General features: G+C 41.9%; 1 long non-coding RNA gene across 2 annotated transcripts in view; it reads right to left on the bottom strand.

Moving 5' to 3' along the window:
* LOC132343472 (uncharacterized) overlaps positions 1-18,831 on the bottom strand; it is a 43,908-nt gene extending 25,077 nt beyond the window's left edge. Inside the window, exons 1-2 of one of the 2 annotated variants that reach the window (XR_009492319.1) lie at positions 18,607-18,831; positions 2,276-2,612 (exon numbers count right to left, since the gene is read on the bottom strand). This is a non-coding gene — a long non-coding RNA (uncharacterized lncRNA). The remainder of the gene's footprint in view (positions 1-2,275; positions 2,613-18,606) is intronic. The other variant, XR_009492320.1, reaches the window with a different exon arrangement.
* Between the last annotated feature and the right edge of the window lie 1,222 nt (positions 18,832-20,053).

Genomic DNA, 20,053 nt, shown 5'->3' with positions numbered 1-20,053 from the left:
ATCTGGCTTCCAGGACTGGTTACTGGAGATAATTCCTTCAAGTTCTGTCTCAGAATTCTGTTTTTATACATGGTCTGGCTACTTCCCATTTGTGTATTCAGATTCTTCCTAGAGAACTCTACAGATTAACATGTAACTTCACAGTGGTTGAGCTCTATTCAAATAATAAGCTGTAAGTCAAATATAGGTGCACTCTCTTAGAAAATTACAAAGTCCTTTATGTTGGCCTATTAAACAAAATTCTAGCATGACGTTGAAAAGGCACCTCATTGAAAAGTCATACTCTTTACCTTATTTCCAAATTTTGGATAATGCTTTTCTTATCATTGTATGTTAGGGAAGAATAGATATAAGAGATGGTAACACATAGAGTTCTGGAAAAAGTAGAAATGAGACAGAAACTGGACAGAAGCACTATAATCATATCAGCATAAATTTAATCCCAGGAGTCAATGGTATTATTAGAAAAATCTATGCCGGGCACAGTTTGAACAGCGTTCTTCAATCTGTTTTACCCAGAGTAGGACTTGCATTGTTAAATCTTTGTCTGATTTACTCCATGAGTCCATTTCCCAGTTGTTTCACAATCCAAGAGTCCATTTTTCCCCTTGCATCTTAACACTAATTACTTCCTGCAATGTATCATTCAGTGAACTAGATACATAAGATTTACTTTACACACTCCTTGATCAGTGATTCTAGGAAAACTAGACACACAGACTTTCTTCTTTAAACTTGAAATGCCCTCTTCCCCATTCTAGAGTAGCATCTGGTATAATCGTATTCAGCTTTGCAGTTTTTTGACCAAACTTCTAAAATTCTCAAATTCCATACTGACAGGTGGCTCAGTTAAGTTCAGTTCAGTCACTCAGTCATGTCGGACTCTTTGTGACCCCATGAATTGCAGCACGCCAGGCCTCCCTGTCCATCACCAACTCCCGGAGTTCACTCAAACTCACGTCCATCGAGTCGGTGATGCCATCCAGCCATCTCATCCTCTGCCGTCCCCGTCTCCTCCTGCCCCCAATCCCTCCCAGCATCAGAGTATTTTCCAAGGAGTCAACTCTTTGCATGAGGTGGCCAAAGTATTGGTGTTTCAGATTCAGCATCATTCCTTCCAAAGAACACCCAGGACTGATCTTCTTTAGCATGGACTAGTTGGATCTCCTTCAGTCCAAGGAACTCTCAAGAGTCTTCTCCAACACCACAGTTTAAAAGCATCAATTCTTTGGTGCTCAGCTTTCTTCACAGTCCAACTCTCATATCCATACATGACCACTGGAAAAACCGTAGCTTTGACTAGACGAACCTTTGTTAGCAAAGTAATGTCTCTGTTTTTGTATATGCTATCTAGGTTGGTCATAACTTTCCTTCCAAGGAGTAAGCATCTTTTAATTTCATGGCTGCATTCACCATCTGCAGTGATTTTGGACCCCAAAAAAATAAAGTCTGACACTGTTTCCACCGTTTCCCCATCTATTTCCCATGAAGTGATGGGACTGGATGCCATGATCTTCGTTCTCTGAATGTTGAGCTTTAAGCCAACTTTTTCACTCTCCTCTTTCACTTTCATCAAGAGGCTTTTTAGTTCCTCTTTACTTTCTGCCATAAGGGTGGTGTCATCTGCATATCTGAGGTTATTGATATTTCTCCCGGCAATCTTGATTCCAGCTTGTGCTTCTTCCAGTCCAGCGTTTCTCATGATGTACTTACTCTGCATATAAGTTAAATAAACAGGGTGTCAATATACAGCCTTGACATACTCCTTTTCCTATTTGGAACCAGTCTGTTGTTCCATGTCCGGTTCTAACTGTTGCTTCCTGACCTGCATAAAGATATCTCAGGAGGCAGGTCAGGTGGTCTGGTATTCCCGTCTCTTTCAGAATTTTCCACAGTTTATTGTGATCCACACAGGTGGCTAGAACCTAACAATTCAACTTGTATTTGATGATTAGATTAAATATTTATTTTCTAAAACCAAAATGGACAGTATTTCCTGCCTTATTTGGGTATCTCTGGTGTTCTGTTACCTGTCTTTACCTGCCTGTAAGCTTGTTAATTCTGGTAGGCATCAAACCATGCACCAGCGTTTCACAAGACCAGAGGGGTGGTACTGTTAGCAGGAAAAAGTCTTCACATGTAATATTAATTTAAATATGAATTTAATTAATTGGCTTCAGCCATGAGAGAAAAGAAAATCTGTATTTCTACTTTAGATGTTATTTGAACTAAGTTTTTTTCAGATGCCATTACTGTGTAGTTTATTGATTCCTACCTTATCATTTGTGGCCAAAACATCAGCCACCTGGTCATCCACTAGATGTCAGTGCATCCCCGCACTGAAGATATTGATAAAGTATCCATCTGGGGTCAAAAAAACATCTGTCTTCATGAGAGGTCATATCCTGCCTGCCTCTTATTGGCATGAGAGATGCCATGACAAGACCAGCTTTCCATTATTTTCCCTACAGGACAGGCTCAGATCACTTTTATCACTGGGTGGTTGACATCTGCAAACTCTGGTCTCAATAACCACTTGCTTTCTTCCTCCTTGTTAAGCATGGCCGTCTGCAGTTGGATTTGGAGAGATAATCAATGCTTTGTTTTGCTGCCTGAAATAAATGACACAAAATTAACCTGAATGCCAGGATCAGGTAATACACATATTAACCTGTCTGTCAGTCTGATCACTCACCTAGAGCCAGACATCCTGGAATGCAAAGTCAAGTGGGCCTTAGGAAGCATCACTATGAACAAAGGTAGTAGAAGTGATGGAATTCCAGGTGAGCTTTTTCAAATCCTAAAAGATGATGCTGTGAGAGTGTTGCACTCAATATGGCAGCAAATTTGGAAAACTCAGCAGTGCCCCCAGGACTGGAAATGGTCAGTTTTCATTCCAATCCCGAAGAAAGGCAATGCCAAAGAATGTTCAAACTACTGCACAATTGTACTCATCTCACACACTAGCAAAATAATGCTCAAAATTCTCCAAGCCAGGCTTCAACAATACATGAATCATGAACTTCCAGATGTTCAAGATATATTTAGAAAAGGCAGAGGAACCAGAGATCAAATTGCCAACATCTATTGGATCATCGAAAAAGCAAGACAGTTCCAGAAAAACATCTACTTCTGCTTTATTGACTATGCCAAAGTCTGACTGTATGGATCACAACAAACTTTGGACAATTCTTACAGAGATGGGAATACCAGACCACCTGACCTGCCTCCTGAAAAGTCTGTATGCAGGTCAAGAAGCAACAGTTAGAACTGGACATGGAACAACAGACTGGTTCCAAATAGGAAAAGGAATACGTCAAGGCTGTATATTGTCACCCTGCTTATTTAACTTATATGTAGAGTACGTCATGCAAAATGCCAGGCTGGTTGAAGCACAAGCTGGAATTAAGATTGCTGGGAGAATATCGATAACCTCAGATATGCAGATGACACCACCCTTATGGCAGAAAGTGAAGAAGAATTAAAGAGCCTCTGGATGAAAGGGAAAAAGGAGAGTGAAAAAGTTGGCTTAAAACTCAACATTCAAAAAATGAAGATCATGGTATCTGGTCCCATCACTTCATGGCAAATAGATGGGAAAACAATGGAAACAGTGACAGACTTTATTTTTCTGGGCTCCAAAATCCCTGCAGATGGTGACTGCAGCCATGAAATTAAAAGACGTTTGCTCCTTGGAAGAAATCTACGAGCAACCTAGCCAGCATATTAAAAAGCAGAGACATTACTTTGCCAACAAAGGTTTGTCTAGTCAAAGCTATGGTTTTTCTAGTGGTCATGTATGGATGTGAGAGTTGGACTATAAAGAAGGCTGAGTGCCAAAGAATTGATGCATTTGAACTGTGGTGTTGGAGAAGACTCTTGAGAGTCCCTTGGACTGCAAGGAGATCCAACCAGTCCATCCTAAAGGAGATTCGTCCTGAGTGTTCATTGGAAGGACTGTTGCTGAAGCTGAAACTCCAGTACTTTGGCCACCTCATGCAGAGTTGACTCATTAGAAAAGACTCTGATGCTGGAAAGATTGAAGGCAGGAGGAGAAGGGGATGACAGAGGATGAGATGGTTGGATGGCATTACTGACTTGATGGATATGAGTTTGAGCAAGCTCTAGGAGTTGATGATGGACAGGGAAGTCTGGTATGCTGCAGTCCGTGGGGCCGCAAAGAGTCTGACACAGCTGAGTGACTGGACTGGACTGATAAGTCCTCTGAGTCATCTGTAATGACCCCCAGAGTGGACCTTTGCTCTCCCGATTGTTCAGCCATGCTGCCTACTGTCACTTGTATCTGAAACCCCTGAGACTGACAGCTTCCTTCCGGCTGTACAGAAGGCATAGTGTGTGCAGTGCAATACAGCCATGTATCCTTGCTTCATACAAGCAGGTATTTAATCAGAGTGTCTTTGGTGCAGTCTCTGGCATTCATGGTGGTGATAACTAAGGGTTCAGAAACTCTCTGCGTGGGACTGACAGTCTTTGAATCCTATCTGTTTGAGTTAAAGGTGCATTTGCCAAAGCATCCTCTAAAGAACATTGGTCTTGTAGGATGTGACTGGATGGTACTGAGAGATCTAATTGAGGACCTGAAGAGGATTCCATGAAGCACTCTGCAGAAACCCAAATCAAACATGTTTCTGTGATATAGAACTTCCAACAGCTTTAGTGTCTTATGTGCATTATGAATATCCAAGAAGACGTTACTGTGTACAGAGTTTTACCACTTTTTAAAAAAAAAACCTTAGAATAATTATTTGACAGCGTATCTTGCCAAACCAGTTGATTTTGAAGTGTGAAAAAAGACTAACAGACTTCTGGACTATAATCCGGAAATGTCTCACATTCCTCGTTCATCTTTCTTTCTCCTTTCTTCCTCCTCATATACTGAGGACATATTATCATTCCGGCACTATTCAGGAACAATGTAATAAGGGAGGTGCCATACACGGAACAAAGGGAATTAGTGGGGCTTAGTTTTTCCAGTAACGTATTAATATCATCTTTGATCTCGGTGCATTTTACACTTAAAAGATTTTGAAGTCCACAAGCGCCTGGAAGAGGCCCCAGGCACCGCCACTGGACACACGGCTCATGGGGGAGGGGTAGCCCCCTCTGTATTCAGAGGGATCTTTTCCCCTTGCAATACCATCGTTTAGTGAGGGGTCACAGGAAAGAGACTTTGCCAACAGGAATCAGACAGGCAAATTCAGACTTGCTGGCACGACGGAGACAAATGTCTGAAACAGAATTAAGTGCTCTAAAGAGACTGGCTTTAAAAAAAAACACACAAAGAGGGATGTTAGAGGTAAGAACCACGGTTAAAATGCAGAGAATTGAAAGCCTGCTCAGAACTCACAGTGTCCAGTGGGAACAAAGCCTTAAAGCTGAGAGAGTTTCTCGTTTGATGCTTCTCTCTGGTGTGCAGCAACAGAAGGTCTCAAAATGCCTACTGAGGCCTGAATGAGGCAAACCCCAGGCTGCTAAATATAGATGCTGCAAGATCGAAGCTGGGCCTTCCCTCTCCTAGGAATGTTTGCATAGTGGGCCCTGTCTGCCCTCAGATCATCAGTTTACCCCGAGAGTCCTGTCCTGGGGATCGAGAACTCTCCTGTCTTGGCTTAGCACCGATTTCTAGCACTTTCTCATAGAAGTGCAGAGAAGGTGGAGTAGGGGTGTGGAGAAGCAGTCAGGTCACAGCGTTGTCTTTGGGAGGACACTGGGAAGATGGCTGGGTCATTAGAGTGGGCTGCTTAGTGGAGGGATGACAGAGTGTCTTGACCTTTAACCAGTGCCAGGGAATGTGAGGGTAAAGTTAAGGCTTTGATAGGCGTTCATGTGTAAGCCTCAGCTTGAAGTCAAATATCGCTTTTAAAAAACTTTCCTTGGAATGATGGTATACCTATAGAAAGTTTGGCATAAGTGTAAATCTTGATGAATTTTCACAAACTGAAATGTACCCTTTTCACTAGTACCCAAGTCAAGAAATAAAACAGCACCAGGGCCTCAGAAGTCCCCTTTCACTCGTTAACCCATGCCAAGAGCAACTACAATCCAACTTATAATAGTGCAGATTAACTTTTGCCTGTTTTTCAACTTCCTATAAATGGAACCTTGCAATTTGTGCTCATTTGTATATGGTCTCTTTTATTCAATGTTGTATTTGTGAGGCTCGTCTTTACTGTGGAAATTGGTCATTCCCGTGGGTGTAGAAATTTTTATTGTGTAAGTTGGTAGCCATGTATTCACCTATATACTGTTGAAGGGCATGGCAGTAGGTACAGTTCAGGGCGATGGGAACAGTGCCATCACGACCATCCTTGTACGTGGCTTCAGGAGAATGTGCAGATGGGTCACGTTGCTTTAAGTGTTCAAATCTGTTGGCACAGAATCAGTGGGATCTGATTAGGGAAAGTCCACCCTTCACTCTCTCAGATCCCATTTCCTAGACAAGTCCAAGGACAGCAAAAGCTCAGAACCACCAGCTTGCGGAGGAAAAGCAGAAGCTGTAGTACCTCTGCCTCTAATGCTCCTCCCAGCTGCCCTTCGAGGTGGCGTCTGCATCACCCCCCCTGCGTCTGGCCACGGGAGACGTGGTCTCCACGTTACAGAGCCTCCACCGTCCAGGGCGATCAAGCTGACTTGCTGGCAGGACTGGTTCTTGCCGTGTATGCACAGATAGCCTTGCCTGCCCCAGCCTCTCCTTCTCCTGCCCATGAGCCAGGGCATCCAGATGGGATGAAGTTTGGGCGCCACATCCTCACACAGTGTTCATAACCAGATATTCTCTAGTCTGTGCCTAGAAATAGGCTTGCTTTACAATCTGAGTCTCAGATTAGATTCCCCACGATTATGGGTACCCTAAGAATTCTCTGTTGATTTTTCCTGCCACCTAGCCTCCGCCAGGGCCACATTAAATGTGTCTATACAACCTGACACTTAAGAGGATTTGGGCTTTGCGCTTGCTCTTGTTTCTCCCAGAATGCCCTTGAGTCCTCTGACAATGAACAGATTCAAAAAGGCACATGAAAGGGAGAACCCTAAAAGGATGGGCGGGGGGTGGGTGGGAGGGGGACTCCAGAGGGAGGAGATATATGTATACTTACAGCTGATTCACACTGTTGTATAGCAGTTGTAAAGCAATTATCCTCCAATTAAAAATAAATTTAAAAAAAAGACAAGAAGGTACCATCTAACTCCGTCTGCCATCAGCTCTCAGCTCTGGGCCTTTGCAAAACTGGAACATTTTTTAACAGAACAATGGATACATGTTTTTCATTTGTATAATTAAATGGAAAAGAGATTATCTTTATGGAGATGACCTAATGTTGAATGATAGAAAGCAAATTGCAAAAGGATAATTTTTGCAACATAATACCATTTATGGGAGATATAAAACCCCAAGAAATATTGACATATTTCATTGGCAGCAGTTAAAAATAAGGCTGAGAGTGGAACATACCAGTCTCAGGATGGTGGTGACCTCTGGAAAGGGGTGGTTGTGGTGGGGTTTGGGGGGACATATTAAGTGCATCTGTGACATTGTTTGCAGAGTAATCTAGAGCAAATATAGTAGAATAGTCATGTCTCTTAAATCCTGGATAGTTGTTATATTACTTCCTGAACTTTACATTTGAAGGGTTTCATAATTTTTTAATTAAATTTTAAAAAGTCTTCTTCATATACACTTCTCCAGTGCTAAGCTGAAAATATTAAAGTAGAAAAACCAAGAAATGAAACTGTATATATAGTGTGATCCCAAAGCTGTACCAAAAAGTGGAAAGAAAAATTAAAAAACAAATCATAAAAAAAAATGTTAACAGTCATTTCGTTGGTGTCAATAGTGGATGGTGTGCATGTGTGTGTGCATGCCTGCGTGTGATACAAAGATAGCACATGTAGTTTTATTTATATCCTCTTATTTTCCCAATTATTGAAGGAAATTACACCCAATGTGGCATAAAATTATTTTGAGCTGAACAGTCATTTGAGAATCAAAAGATGCAGAAAGAGAGTCTGTCTGACCCCCATCCCCCTTTATTTGCCTACAAGTAGAATCTTCCAAAAGAATTCGGTTGCCATAAGTTCCCCTTCGGGGGGCAGGGTTCCTATACTGGGGGAAGATGTACTGGGGAGAATGAGAAGTTGACACTGGGAAGAGAAATTGCAGAAACAAACATTGTTAGAAAACCATCATCCCTCCCCATCTACTCTCCTGGAGTAGGATTTATCTTTGCCCAAAGTCATTCATTTTCCCCAAAGTGTCCTTCCTTCCCCTCCTCTTCTCCTATTAAGATGCTATATAAGCCCCAAATTCTAGCTGCTGCTTTGAGCCACATTTTCTGGAAGCTCCCCTGTACTTACAGGAATAAACTTTGTCTTTTCTTGGGTTAATGTGTCTTTCTGGTTTACTTTGAATACCCCTAATTATTAAACATAAGTGAGGAGAGGAGAATTGGTTTTTTCCCTCACCGATATTATCTATCTAATCATTTGCCTAATTGTTAATTAGTACAAATGAGAAGTGAGGAAGAGTGGGATATAGTAAAAAGGGGACAGAAGTTGGTCCAGATTTAGTGGGCATTTGCTAAGCCTGGGGCTGTTTAGGTCCCAGTTCCTTGCGTTGCCTTTGCCCTGTGGGAAGTAAGGTCTACCTCCATTTCTTTCTGCCTCACTCTGACCCTCTCGGGCTCTAGAAAACTGGGACTTCCTCAGTGGCCCAGTGGTTGGGACCCTGCCTGCCAGTGCAGGGAACACGGGTTTGATCTTTGGTCCAGGAAGAAAGCTCCCACCTGCTTCAGAGTATCTAAGCCTGTGTGCTACAACTACTGAATCCCACACCCCCGAAACCCTGTGCTCTGTAACAAGAGAAGCCACCGCGATGAGAAAAGAAGCCTGCGTACCACAGCTAGAGAGTGGCCTCTACTCACTACAACTGGAGAAAGTCTGCACATAACAGTGAAGACCCAGTGCAGCCAGAAATAATAAACGCTGGGGCGCAGCTCCCCTTGTTCCAAGCTACCATTGCATTTAGACGTGGCAGAAAGAGCCCATCCATCCGAACTAGGGAATTTCATTTCACACTTCGCAGCTGCGGGCGGAGGCTGACTAATCTCATTTAGACAAGGCCTGGCACTACTGGAGCCTCTTGTTATTTGCATCTGAGTTGTGCTTCCTAAATTGCAAGAAGATATTGTCAGAAGAGGGAACCAGGTTGAGAGCAGGACCGACAGGGCTACTTTGTGGAAGGGAACGTTGCGGAAGTGGAGGACGTGTGATGTATCAACCATCCCGGATCACGTGTAGACCTGCCTCACCGATGCTGCTGCAGCCTTGCATTTGAGGAGCTCTCCTTGACGTTCTCTGCTTTCTGGAATCTCCCTCTCATCTGTCAGTGCAGTTAGTCCCTTCCTGTATCCCCTAGCGGCGCTTCCTAAACCTTTGTGTGCAGAACGCGCACCTGGGGATCTAGTTAAAAGGTAGATTCTGACGCAGCAGGTCTGGGCTGGGAAGGGACATACTGCATTCCTAACATGCTCCCAGGTGAGACCAAGGCTCCTGGTCCACAGGCAGAGGCTGGAGTACTAAATGCCTATAGGACTTCTTTACTCTTTAAAACGAATACCTGTGGCATCAGTTGGGTTATTGGCAGAGAAGAATGCAGGAAAGACGGAAGTGAAAATTGATTGAGACCTACTCCTTGGAGGTAGTCAGCTCATTTAGTGCTCACGTCTGCCACTTACGTCCGTCTTTGAAGCAGAGCCCTCCACAAGGGATGGCCTTCTACCCCAGCCAAGGGTAAGTGACAAAGGTTTGCAAATTGAACTCCCAAAAGGCAGATCAACAGGAGAAAAACATTTCAGTTTTATGTGCACAGGGCTCCACAAAAAAACGAAGAGCCAAAAAAGTGGTTAGACGTGGAAGCTTATATACCACTTTAAGAAAAGGTGATAAGAGATGGGACAAGACAAGGGAAGTTTGGGCTTCTTAGAGTAGTAAATTGTGGGAGTGTATTTATGTGTGGGGAAACTAATGGAAGATAAGGTTTACTTTTAGCTAGATTTGTTTCATTCATCTTGGTGCTCAATTTCCCATTTTCTTTATGGTCACAAAACTCCCCTGGAGGAGTGATATAGGGCAGTTCTCATTTCTCAGAAGTTTTTCTGCTTTTCATCAGGCAAGAGAAGCTCTGAGAAGGTTTCTCTCTGCATCTGTTTTCAATTGTCTTGGGCCCAAAATGATCCATGTGCCAATGTGACATATTTCGGAGTGGCATATTCTGTAAGTCCCTTCACACTGAATTAATGTTTTTTAGAGGAATAAGCGAATCCCTGAACAACAATCATGAGAAATAGATATTGTCACCCAGATTTTATAGACGAGGAAACTGGGAATCAGAGTTTACATGACTTATCCAAGATCACACAGTAAACAGTAGAGACAGCATTCAACTTTGTAATTATGTTACTTCAAGCCTCAAAAATTAAAAAAGACAAATTATTAAAAGTTGTGAGTGGTAACTTAGAGAAAATATTCCTTGTTGCTGTGTTCCTCTCCCTTAGCTATGCTGATAGTATATACAAAGCTCCTTTGAGACCAGACTCTCAGTTTGAGTGTAATCATATACTTTATTGTTCACGGTATAAAGTATATCCCAGTAAAACTGGATTAAGGCAAACTTGAGAAGCAGCAGAATGTATCTCTGGGCACCTGTTTGCCCCTTTGATGTTTTCTCTTGTTTCTTTTATATAATAAACACTGAACTGGGTGTCCAGTTTCCTCATTATCACCTTATACCTGTTAGGATGTCTTATCAAAAAGATAAGACATAAGTGTTGACAAGGATGTGGAGAAATGGGAACCCTTGTTCACTGTTGATGGGAATATTAACTGGTGCAGCCACTATGGAAAACAGTTTATGGAGGAGTCTCAAAAAATAAAAAAAAGAATAGAACCACCATATGATCCAACAATCCTCCTTCTAGGTGTGCATCCAAAGGAAATGAAATCACCATGTCAAAGGTCAAAAAGTATCTGTGCACCCAGGTTTACTGCAACAGCACGCGCAGCAGCCAGGGTGTTGAAACAACCTGCATGTTTGTCATGGGATGAATTGAAAAGAGAAAATGTGGTAGATCTATTCAGTAATATTCAGCCATGATAGACAAGGAAACCCTGCCACTTGCGACAACATGAATGAACCTTGAGGGCATTATGCTAAGTGAAATAGTCTAGACAGAAAGGCGAATACTGCACAGTATCACTTATATATGGAGTGTAAAAATTTTTTAAAAGTCAAACTCAGAGACAGGGTAGAATGGTAGTTTCTAGGGCCTGGAGGGAGAAGTTGGTAAAAAGATACAAACTTTTCTGCTTTAAGATGAATAAGGTCTGAAGACCTAATTGTGTGACATGGTGACTGTAGTTGACATAACACCCTATTGTATAATGGAAATTTGTTAAGAAAGTAGAACTTAAGTATTCTCATCCAAAAGAAAGAAACATGTGAAGTAACAGATGTGTTAATTAACTTGGTGACGGGGATCTTTTCACAGTGTAAGCTTTTGTCAAATCGTCACATTGTACACTTAAATATACAACTTTATCAGTTATATCCAGTAAAGCTAAAAACCCTATAGGTAGGGAAGAACTACTATAACAGAGTTTGCTGTGTGAGGTGATACTTGTATTAATTTAATTTGGTAATTATTTCACAATGTGATATATATACATATATATATATACATATATGAGGAAACAGATGTGTTAATTAACTTGGTGATGGGAGTCATTTCACAGTTAAACTTATGTTGAATCGTCACATTGTACACTTAGATATATGACTTTATTTGTCAAGTTATATCTCAATAAAGCTAACTACTACAACAGAGTTAGCTACATGAGGTAAATGTTGAATTAATTTGGTAATTATTTCACAATGTGTGTATATATGTACACAATGTGTATATATATATTTACAGTCCAGATATGTACGGTTTTATTTGTCAATTATTCCTGAGTAAAATTTAAAAAGCTTTAAAGAAGATGATATCGAGAGAATATTTTTAATATTTTAGGTGTGACTTTGACACTGGGGTTATGTAAAATATTTTCTTATGTATTAAAGATGCAGATGGAAATACTTCGAGTAAAATGGCACAGTGTCAGGGATTTTCTCTAAAATAGTGCCGTAAAAGAAAGAGCTAAAGTCCAGTGAAATCGTGATAATTCAAAATTCAGGCAGATGGGGGTAAGGAGCTCATTATACCACTTACTGTACTTTTGTTTATTTTTCAAAACTATCAAGAGATTAAAAACAACTGCCCAACCCCAACAGTCAAACTCCCAGGCATAAAACCCAGGGAAATTCCCTCTCAGGACTTGGTAGGCTGGCCACTGCGGCCTGGTTTGTAGCAGCAGGGCGTGGACTTGGACACAACCACCCTGCCCATTTCTGAGGGCATGCCTGGGCGGGAGGTGATGGCAGCGCAGGAGGATATGATGATCTGATCTGCAGTTGTTCCACTCTGCGACCCCGTGGACTATAGCCTGCCAGGCTCCTCTGTCCTCCAGTGTCTCCCAGAGTTTGCTCAGATTTGTGTCCATTGAGTCAGTGATGCTACCTAACCATCTCATCCTCCACCGGCCCCTTCTCCTGGTCCATGGGAGGAGGAAATGGCAAACCAGTATTCTTCCCACAAGAACCCCATGAACAGTATGAAAAGACAAAAAGATCGGCAGTTAGAACCAGGGAATTCTGTGGGGCAACCCACAGCCGTCAGAATAGATCTTAAAATAGAGTGCTGAAGTGAAAAGCAAGAAAAAGAAACATCTATACCACAACTTAATTCTTTTTTTATATTATACCTATAACATTATTTTTATCTAATATATATTTATATAAAATTTATACATACATTCATGTAAAACCACACTACATATTTCCCAGAGATACTTTAAAATTCTGGAAAATATATCCAATGCTTAGAGATGGTTGCTTATAGAGGATATGGGAGTTGATGGGAGTCAAAGCAAGTCACTGGATAAAACAAAGAAGTGGCCTCACGTGGAGTAGCGATGTCAGTGTGCCAAGCCCGACAGGATAATGACCTCAGCATTTCATGCTCCAAAAGACGCAGAAATGTCCACCCAGGGCCTCCTGAATCAAATGGGAAATAAGAGAGCTAGAAACTCCATTTTTTTCTGAGTCCTCTTAAGTGATTCTTAAACACCCACAATTTAACCTATCTTCAGGGGGACCTCCTGGCTCTAGATCACTGGCTGAAGCCAAGAACAGCAGAACTCAAGCTCTGAGGAAGCGCATGCAGAGCTCCCCTCAGTGTAAACTCCTCTTTGTGTGTGTAAATGGGAATTAGTTCTGAGAATGAGCACTATATAAATGCTAATTACTTCTGGGCCAACTTAATCTCCTGTTTACTACTGAGGGAATTTCCTTTTCAGTCCACCTGTAGAGGAGGAAAAGAATCCATTGTTCCCTTCACCAGTGTTAATTATAAGAAGAGTTAGGCATAATGCAAAACGAGAGAAGAAAGGATAATATCCAATCTTGAAGAAGTACAGAGGAACAGGCAGCTTCAGATGCTGTTGATGGGAATGTAAGCCGATACAGCTCACAAATCCTATCTCAGAATTCCCCTTTATAGGAATTTACGCTCCAGAAACACTCCTCTGAATGTGCAGGGCATACAGGTAAGAACGGTCATTTCCACATTAGATTGCCATTGGAAAAAGGAAGGAAGCAGCCCACAGCTCCTTGAATATGAGAATAGTTGATCATGTCAGAGTAACTGTTTCAAAGAATAAGAATCTCTTCATGCTGTGGGGGAAGGGGATATCCCCATCCTTCCCCTTTTAGTTCTTTTGGCTGGCAATTAAAAATTACTTAAGGCAGATGAATAGGAAAAAAAAATCAAATTTATTATGTGCATGGATAATTCACATAGGAATGAAGAGTTCCAAAGACAGCCAGGCAAGATGAGGTATATATATTATCTGGAGAATGAAATGGCAACCCACTCCAGTATTCTTACCTTGGAAAATCCCATGGACAGAGGAGCCTAGCAGGCCACAGTTCATGGAGTCTCAAAAGAGTAGGACATGACTTAGTGACTAAACAAAGAGAAGAAATAAGGGTCTCAGACTCCAAAGGAAAGTAAGATAATTCACAGGAAGGTAAAAAATGTTAATATTTGGCAGACAGCTGTTTGCTGGGCCATCCAAAGACGGTGACACAGAGAGAACTTTGATCAAATGGGCTTTGCTACATTTCTCCCCGTCTATCACACTTAATCGTTCACTATAGTTAACCAGGAAGATAGCTACTTCCTGGGACAGGCCTCTTATTTTAAATTCTTTTAGGCAATAAGAAGCAAGTCCAAAGGTTCTTCCTGAATCTTTTACACCTCAGTTGTTTTCAGCTCAAAATAATCCGTTTGCCAAAGTGGTACATCTTACAGCGTTGTGCCCCAAACCCCGTCAGTACTAATGCAAAACATCTTTCTAAGATGTAGTCTTTCCAAGAGAGACTTCTAAGAGAAAAAAATACACGAGAGAGTACGTATAAGCTCTGTTTTTTAAAGGAGAAAATGAAAGTAAAATATTTTAGCATACAAGTTGAATGTGTGTACTCTGATTTGTTTATAATGATAATTGATAAGGCAGGATATTGGGCAAGTTCCACTTTATGTATTATGTGTCGTTGACTGGAAAACAAAAATATACAACATGTGGAAGCTGTGAGTCAAGTTTATTCAGTGTTTTACTGAGACTCTAGCCGGGAGTCAGCTTCTCACAGCTCTGAGGAACTGTTCTGAAGGGGTATCAGTATATTCGTGATTTTTATGAAGGGGTTTCTGCAGCAAGCAGGAACATTTGGTAGAAGGTTGCTGCTGGTCACAAGGAACAGATGTCTTAGTGAATGGTTTCAGTGCTTTTCTAAGGATGGGAAGGTGCAAGAATGGGGTTCATAATATTTTCTCCTGAAAACGTCTAACTCTCTGAAGGCCTGATCTGACAGTTTCCCAGTGCACAGAGTGCCTCATGGAGATCTGCACCCTGCACCCCTCTCAGGGTATGTTGTAGATCAGGGTTTGCAGTGGCTCAGGACTCAGTCCTTGTAGGACTAGATGTCGAGTGACATTATTTAGCTGGCAGGACTTGGAAAATAGTTGTATGTCAGCCAACTCTGTATTATAGTTTGAAAGAAAACAACAAAGATTGGTTGGTCTCCTAGCAAATTAAGTAGAAATCTGAAAAGTCTCTCCTCTCCTTTGCAATATATTATAGGGCTTCCCTGGTGGCTCAGAGGGTAAAGAATCTGCCTACAATGCGGGAGACCTGGGTTCAATCCCTGGATTGAGAAGATCCCCTGGAGAACAGAACAGCTACCCACTCTAGTATTCTGGCCTGGAGAATTCCATGGACTGTATGCTGCTGCTAAGTCACTTCAGTCGTGTCCGACTGTGTGTGACCCCATAGACAGCAAGCCACCAGGCTCCCCCGTCCCTGGGATTCTCCAGGCAAGAACACTGGAGTGGGTTGCCATTTCCTTCTCCAATGCATGAAAGTGAAAAGTGAAAGTGAAGTCGCTCAGTCATGTCCGACCCTCAGCGACCCCATGGACTGCAGCCTTCCAGGCTCCTCCGTCCATGGGATTTTCCAGGCAAGAGTACTGGAGTGGGGTGCCATTGCCTTCTTCATGGACTGTATAGTTCACGGGTTTGCAAAGAATCAGACGTGACTGAGCAACTTTCACTTTCACTTTTTTTCATAGGACTTAGGCACCATGCTATGAGAACACATCTTGATTAAGTAGATGTTTTGTGGTCGAGGAAGTTCACTAATAGGAAGTCACTGGCTTATGATTCGTGGAAAATGGAATTGTTTAAGTAATCAAGGACTATACCAGCAAGAAATCCAAGTCAGCCCAAGTGCTAACACATAGAAAGAGCCAAAGAGAATATAAGTTGCGCTGAAAACTGAAAGCAACTGGTTCTCGTAATAAGATCTGTAATCTTCTGAACTGGACTTCCTTGGTGCTCAGACAGTAAAGAATCTGCCTGCAATGCGGGAAACCTGGGTTTGATCCCGGGGTCGGGAGGATCCCCTGGAGAAGGTAATGGCAACCCATTCCAGTATTCTTGCCTGGGAAATCCCATGGACAGAGGAGCCTGGAGGGCTACACTCCCTGGGGTTGCAAAGAGTCAGACATGACTGAGTGACTAACACTTTCACTTTTCAATCTTCTGAGCTAATTACTTTCTTTGTTGTATCCTCCCCTGGAGAGCAGGGCAGGTTTCTAGAATGAGGTGTGAAATTGCTCCTGAAGCATCCTCGAGCCCTTCCCCGAGCAGGGAAAAAACCACTTACGCCAGGAGGGAAGTCAGAGTGCAGTGACAGGGAAGGAATATGGATACTTGAATTGCAGTTACCTGGGGGCATGGGTTTTTTTTTAATTTAATTTTTATTTTATATTAGAGTTCATTTACAATGTTGTATTAGTTTCAAGTGTGCATCAAAGTAATTCAGTTTTACATGTGCACATGTCCATTCTTTCTCTTTTAGATTCTTTTCCCATGTGTAGAATATTAGAGAATATTGAGTAAAGTTTCCTATGATATCCAGTGAGTCCTTGTTGGTTATCTGTCTTATATATAGTAGTGTGCGTATGTCAATCTCAAACTCCTAATTTAATCCACTGCCTAAATTTGTTTTCGAAGTCTGTGACTCTGTTTCTATTTTGTAAACAAGTTCATTTGTATCTTTTTTTTTTTTTTTTAGATTCTGCATGTAATATCATACGGTGTTTGTCTTTCTCATTCTGACTTGTGATTCACTTAGTTCGATAATCTCTGGGTCCATCCCTGTTGCTACAAATGACATTACTTTATTCTTTTTTAATGGCTGAGTAGTATTTCATTCCCAGGTGATGTTAGTGCTAAAGAATCTACCTGCTAATGCAGGAGACATAATAGATACGGGTTTGATCCGTGGGTCGGGAAGATCCCCTGGAGGAGGGCATGGCCACCCATTCCAGTACTCTTGCCTGAAGAATCCCGTGAATGGAGGAGCCTGGTGGGCTACAGTCCAAAGGTTCACAGAGAGATGGTCACGCCTGAGGTGACTTAAGCAAGCGCAGCATTCCATTGCATATGCACACCTTTGTCCTCTCCCGCGTTGCTGGATGTCTAGCTTGCTTCCACGTCCTGGATGTTGTGAATAGTACTGCAGTAGACATAGAGGCGCATGCGTGTTTTCAAGTTATGGTTTTGTCTTGATGCATGCCCAGAAGTGGGATTGCTGAATCATATGGTAGTTCAATTTTTAGATTTTTTAAGAGGCTTCCATACTGTTCTCTATAATGGTTGTAACAATTTACATTCTTACCAACAATGTAGGAGGGTTCCCTCTTCTCTACATCCTCTCCAGTGTTTAGGTTTTTTGATGACGACCATCCCGACTGGTATGAGGTGATAGCTCACTGTAGTTTTGATTTGTGTTTCTCTAATAATGAGTACTGTTGAGCATCGTTTCATGTGTCTGTTGGCCATCTGTGTGTTTTCTTTGGAGAACTGTCTTTTTAGGTCTTCTGCTCATTTTTTGATTTTTTTTTTTATAGTTAGCTGTATGAGCTGTTTATATATTTTGGAGATTACTCCCTTGATCATCAGTTTATCTGCAAATATTTTCTCCCATTCTGTGAGTTGTCTTTTAATTTTGTGTGTGGTTTCCTTTGCTATGCAAAAGCTTTTAAGTTTAATTAGATACCATTTGTTTATTTTTGGTTTTATTTTCATTACTGTACAAGGTGGATTCAAAAAGATATTGCTGTGATTTATGTCAGAGAGTGCTTTGCTTATGTCTTCCTCTGAAGAGTTTTGTAACATCCCGTCTTACATTTAGGTCTTTAATCCATTTGAGTTTATTTTTGTATATGGTGTTAGTGTGTTCACAGCACAAACTTGTGATTAGTTCGTTGTCTTTGCACTCCCAGTGAGGGCTGCACCAGACTGTAGGAAGTGGCGAGCTGGCGTTCATTATCCAGGTCTGGAGGATTTGGGGGCAATATTCATAGCCCAGGGGCTTTGTTCCCCTGAGTTTTTAGGAAACCAGTACCTTAGATGAGGTCTTGGTGAGTTCTGCCAAACAGATGTAATAGGGTGTCAGTGAGGAGAACCCAGCTCTGGGGGCCTGGGGATGAGCAGCCAGTCTTGGCTGTATCACCACCTAGCTGGTAGACTTTGAAGAAATTGATTGCCTTTTTAGGCCTCATTTTTTTTATCTGAAAAATGCGACTATTAATAGTACAAACCTAATTCTGTCATTCATTAAGTAAGATAATATTAAGGATTAAATAAGGTTATGATTGTAAAGTATTCAGTATAACACCTAACAGATAATTAGCACTTGATATATAATACAACTGATTCTTACCATTGCAGTTGATGAGCTAAAGCATATTTTCAGGCCAGTTTTCTTCTAGATTGTATATTACTTTCCTATTTCTGTATAACAAACTGCAATAAATATTTAGGACCTCACATGATTTCTTTGGGTCAGGAGCTGGGAACTACTTACCTGAACAGTCTCTGTTGGGGTCTCTCATGAGATGGTGCAATTAGAATTTCCACTGTGACTGTGGTCTTTTGAAGGCTTGGCTGGGGCTGGAGGATTGGTTGCAACATGGTACCTCACATGCTTGGCAAGTTAGGGCTTTTTCTGGGATGAGGTATCACTTCCCCACTGTGTGGGCCTCTCCATAAGGCTGCCTGAGTTTCCTCATGACATGGTGGTTGGCTTCCCCTGTGACGATCCAGGAGAGCATGGTAGAAACATCACTTTCCTTTATGACTTCGCCTTGGAAGTCACACTCATCACTTCCCCAATGTCCTATAGGTTACATAGGTCAGCCCCGCTTCATGTGGGAGGAGACTATACAGGTGTGAGTACCAGGAGGCAAGAGTCCTGAGAGCCAGGATCTTAGAGGCTGGATCTCACAGACCTTAAGCCTTCCTTGGACCATATGAAACTCTAATTCTCAGTTGACCAGCATCCAGACAGTGGAGGCTTCTTGACACATGAAGATGGAAGTTTCAGGAGTAGAAAAGCAAAAATAACTTATGATACCCTTCTTAGGGTATTACAATCCAGGAGGAAAAGTGGACATACATATAGGAAGTCAGGGCAGGGAAAGGGGTACTTATGAATCAGTGTTTTAGCTCTTGGGTGGGTAACAAGTAATAACCACAATCACAGCATTAATCAACACTTATTGAGCATAATCTTCGTGTAAGAATATACTAAGTCTCTTTGCAGTAGTTCGTTTAATTCAACTCTGTAAGGGAGCAGGGGAAAGTACTATTATCCTATTTTCCAGATAAGGCAACAGAGACACAGAGAAGTTAAGTAATAGCCCAGGGATCGCACAGAATAAAATTAGATGAGATTTCTGTCCCAAAAGACTATCGCTAGAGTCCATGTTCTTAGGCCTTACATGTATCAATCTGGGTTCAATCAGGGAGCCAAAAGCACCGTGAGAACTATAGAACAAGGGATTTACAGGAGAAATGGGCCTTACCCAGGTGTGAGAAGAGCCGGAAGAACAATGATCCACAGCTAGAAGTTGACAGGTCATAGAAAGGTTGTGTATTTGTTGGTTGGTTTGGTGGGTTTAGTCACTAAGTCGTGTCTAACTCTTTACGACCCCGTGGATATACCAGGCTCTTCTGTCCATGAGATTCTCCAGGCAAGAACCCTGGAGTGGATTGCCATTTCCTTCTCCAGGACATCTTCCTGACCCAGGAATCAAACCCAGGTCTCCTGCATTGCAGGCAGATTCTTTCCCAACTGAGCTATAAGAAAAGCTATAAGGGAAGCCCATTTGCTGGTTAGGGCGGCCATAACAAAGTACCACAGACTTGCCGGCTTAAATAACAGAAATGTATTTTCTCATGGGGCCCAGAAGTCCAGACCAGGGTGTCATCAGGGCTTCTTTCTTCCAGGGGCTCTCACTTTGGCTTGCAGA

This window comes from Bos taurus, chromosome 22 (assembly GCF_002263795.3).
Source record: "Bos taurus isolate L1 Dominette 01449 registration number 42190680 breed Hereford chromosome 22, ARS-UCD2.0, whole genome shotgun sequence".
NCBI lineage: Eukaryota > Metazoa > Chordata > Mammalia > Artiodactyla > Bovidae > Bos > Bos taurus.
This window is presented reverse-complemented; position numbering and strand designations above follow the sequence as displayed.